The following is a 4,421-nucleotide window of genomic DNA, read 5'->3' on the forward strand; positions in this document are numbered from 1 at the left end:
TATTTTGGAGGCTATGGCAATCACCAACCTTTCAAGGAAAGAATGTATCCCTAAAGTTTCAAACAATTACTTTGACATTTTAGATGAACCGAATTATTAAACTCAATTTCCTCAAATTTCTAGGACAAGCAGAAGACCAGTTACTTCCTTTAATGATGAACTCAACAGAAGGAGAACTAGAGTCAATTACAATAAAGTAGCAGCATCAATACCTCGTAGAGCACATATTACAGCTGAACAGGAAACGATTGTACCCTCTAAACCATCCTTTGAATTCCCAAATTTTTTCAAAGTTTCTGAGTATGAAAAAATATTATCCACTTTCACTCAACAAATGGCTGCCGCATTAACCAATGCCAAGTGTACAGAAGGATTACAGATCTTAGACAGTTTTTCAAATGCCTTAAAAGCACCAGCAATAGATGGACCTTCCAGTTCTAACCAAGCCGAACATGATAATCTTACAGCACAACATACAAAGTTTGAATAAAAATAAAAATTATCTAGAACTTTACCTAAACAAATTTTCTGTCGATATATGCATATTAAGCGAAATTTTTAACGTAGATGAAAATGCATCATCATCTTACGTAAACAATTATGGATTATTCTGCAAAACAAGAATCGACAATTATGGTGGCGTTGCCATCTTGCACAAAAAATCTATTAAAATGAAAAAAATACCTTTTGCATCGAACTTAGACATCTTAATATGTCAAACTACAAACCTGTCTCAAAATTTAACGATTGTCTCAGTATACTTTCCGCATTCTGTAAAATCCAATGTTTTAAAAACTGAAATATCAAAACTTTTAATATTTCTAAATGGAAAATCAAATGTTATTATTGGCGGGGATTTTAATGCGAGATGTAAAGCATATGGTGACGTTTTTGACACAGTTCGAGGATCCACTGTGCAAACCTTGATGGACAGTTCGGCATTTCGTTGTGTTAATGATGGCTCAGCAACCTTTAAAAAGAATCTATTTGACAATTCTTTCGGTTCTGTGCTAGATCTTACCTTCACAAATATGTCTTCAAACTTTAATTGGAATGTAAAAAATACAAGCATAGGAGGAAGTCACCACAGACCAATCCTTATGAACATAGATCATTTTACATCAAAGCAACAATACTTCCTAGCTAAAAAACATCTCTTCAAAAACTTATCAAATCTAAAAATTGATTCTAATATGAATGATATTCAATCGAAGTTAAAATCAACAATAAAAAAATCAACTTTTCCCATTACTACTGAAACAAAATTTCAAACATGGTGGAATAATGAGATTACCATACTCTTACGTCATAAAGAGGCCGCAGAACAGAAATTTGACAGATACAAAACCACTGAAAATGCCCTAAGTGCAATCAACGCTATATCTAAATTCAAAAAAGCCGTAAAATGTGCCAAAAATCGCGACAAACGCCGTAAACTGTCAGAATTAAGCCAATTATCTAATTCAAAATCGCTTTTCCGTTATGTAAAGAGCTGTAAATCGGTTTTCGAACCCCAATTTGGTTCTAAATGGAACACTGACAACAACGAAGCCTTCTTACGTCATTTGAGTGAACAGGTTCCCAACAACAGACAAACTATATCCATTTCAATTTATAACAATCAATCTGCAAATTTCTCCTTGGAAGAACTAAACAATGTTCTAGAACAAAAAACTAAACCATCTGCAGCTGGTCTGGATGGAATCACTTATGAAATGGTTAATAAACTATCTCAAGAGAGTAAGCAGCACCTTTTGACTTCTTTTAATAATCAATGGAAAAACTGTGAGTATTTTGAAGAATGGAGGAGAATAAAAATTGTTTCCATACCGAAAAAAGGAAAAAATTTAGACATCTGCACAAATTTTCGGCCAATTGCTTTAATATCTGTACTGGCAAAGATTGTAAACCTCATGGTCAAACAAAGGCTCAATGATTTTCTAGATGAACATAATATTCTTCCACCTAGATCTTATGCATACCGCAAACATGTGTCAACTTCAACATGCATTAATGACATTCTACAAACAATAAACACCTCCAAAGAAAAAAATGACAAGGTGATTGTTCTCTCGATGGATATATCGAAAGCCTATGAGTGTGTCGATATAAATTACCTGAAGATGATTTTAATAGAAATAAACATTCCACTCCAAATAAGAGTATGGATAATTAATTTTCTCTGCAAAAGGACTCTTTGTATGGGAAACTCCACCCTAAATATATACAATGGGATTCCTCAAGGCAGTTGTTTAAGCCCAACACTATTCAACCTATACACAATAGGCCTCCATGGTTTAGCTGATGAAGACACAAACATTTTCCAATATGCGGATGATTTTATTTTGCTTGTGGCAAGCCATGACTTTGATAGTGCCAACAATATTTTACAAATAAAAACCAATAACATGGTATCCTTATTAAAAAAACTAAACCTCGACGTCAATGTTGAGAAAACTTCAGTAATGTACGTGGCTAAAGGAGGTCGGAAAAATCCCAACATTTTACTAAATGGAGTCCAAGTAAATGTTGTTAAGTCCATTAAATTTTTAGGGAGACATATTAAAAACAGTCTATCACTCAAGGAGCACTACGAAGAGGTGATGATATCCTGCAGAAATACTGTTAATGCTTTAAAAATGGTCACAGGTCCAAAAAGTGGAATTCATCCCGCAAAAGCTATAAACCTGTCAAAATCACTTATCTTTTCAAAGACCGAATATGCAATCTCATCGATGGCTCACAGACCAATGTATATAAACAAGAAACTAACAAGCTTTCAAAATCAGTTGTTAAGAAAAAAATTGGGACTGGTGCCTTCCACTCCAAATCATGTGGTATACGCTCTAGCTGGTATTCTACCAACAGATTTAAGAGCACAACATTTGGGGGCTAAAGAATTGATAAGACTTAAAATATACAACTCTTCTCTGTGTGAATACTTCACCTCAAATATCTCAAGAAAGACTAGTCTTGGATATGTTTATTCAAAGTTTCGCACAATTTTTGAAAATTTAAAAATTGGTTACAATCAACATCCAACGAACAAGGTAGATTTCATGCTAGATGTATTTAATACTACCAAAAACAATACACCAATGGAATACTTCAAAGCTCACTACTACGAATTAATTAACGACTTCAGATCCGAAGGCGTTTCTATTTGGGCGACGGATGCTGCCGTTTTTAACAACAACACAGGTTGCGCTGTCTGCAATATATCTGCTAATCAAAATTTCGTTTTCCAAATTAATGAAAAACTATCTTCTCTCACTGGTGAACTATGTGCAATTAAAAAGGCAATCGATTTGATGATCGAAGACGGTGTCAGCACAGCTGCTTTATTTACAGACAGCAAAAATGCTTGTCTTCTGCTTAAAAACAACACATCTCACAATTTCACAGTGTACAACATTTTAAACAAAATAGTTAACTCGCATTTAAATAAAATTTCGTTTGTTTGGACACCTTCACATGTCGGTATACCAATCAATGAAACAGCCGATTATTTTGCGAAGCATGCTGCAAATGTTGGTTCACCAATCAACTTCTGTCTGTCGGTCACAGATGCGTTGAAACGAATTGAGTCACTCCTGTGGAATGAGTTCATAGAAGATTACAAGGACATCTCACGGACTAAAGGAACTTACTTCTACCAATTCTTCGCGGCGCCTGCTAAACAGCCCTGGTTTTTTTCATCAAACATGAAACCTGAAAATATAAAGATTGTTAATCGATTGCTCACTGGTCATACTTACACCAAAAAATATTTCCACAGAATTGGAATTGCTGACTCAAATCTTTGTGAAACCTGCAACGAAATTGAAGATGAAAAACACATTATTTTTTTCTGCAGAAAGCATCAAAATCATAGGAATGATTTTGATTTGTTCAAGAAATTTAACAACTTACCGGAAATCCTGATGTCCAATAACCAACAAAATATAGATGAATTAATCAACTTTATTGCACTTTGCAAAATTGAAGTTTGACTCTTATTTGTAAACAATCATCATCTTTGCTTAAAGTTCTTTTTTCCTTTAGTTTTGATTTTGTTTTGTTTTCTTATGTATTCCTTTCATATCACTACATTCTGTAAACACACACATACTGTAAACAAAAAGAAAACGAAAATAAAAGAGTACTGATACTTTTCAAGTAACCAATAACCGGTCATGGTGAATGGGCACGAAAGTGTTCTAACCACCAACATACTTGACGAAGTAGAAGTACAAAAAAAAAAAAAACAACTGGTGGTGTTTATTTGACATTATTTCAACACATAACTAAAAACGCGAAAAATTAATGAAAAGTTGTGATTTTTTCCAAAATCCAGTAGGGAATACCATGAAATATTTGTTTCATCAATAATAAAGTAATTTCTTCCAGACGGATGCGCTAAAAACATTATTTTCATTTAA

The 4,421-nt window shown here is 33.7% G+C and overlaps 1 long non-coding RNA gene across 1 annotated transcript; it reads right to left on the minus strand.

The window, feature by feature from the left end:
• Positions 1–3,307: 3,307 nt before the first annotated feature.
• On the minus strand, positions 3,308–4,212 carry LOC133323241 (uncharacterized). Its single transcript, XR_009754069.1, has 3 exons — positions 3,913–4,212; positions 3,651–3,811; positions 3,308–3,593 (listed from the first exon to the last, which is right to left on the minus strand). It is a non-coding gene; the product is annotated as an uncharacterized LOC133323241 (long non-coding RNA).
• Positions 4,213–4,421: the final 209 nt, after the last annotated feature.

The sequence above is a fragment of the Musca vetustissima genome, unplaced genomic scaffold, assembly GCF_032173495.1.
Source record: "Musca vetustissima isolate MV318-11 ecotype Yass unplaced genomic scaffold, APGP_CSIRO_Mvet_v1 utg63975, whole genome shotgun sequence".
Taxonomy (NCBI): domain Eukaryota; kingdom Metazoa; phylum Arthropoda; class Insecta; order Diptera; family Muscidae; genus Musca; species Musca vetustissima.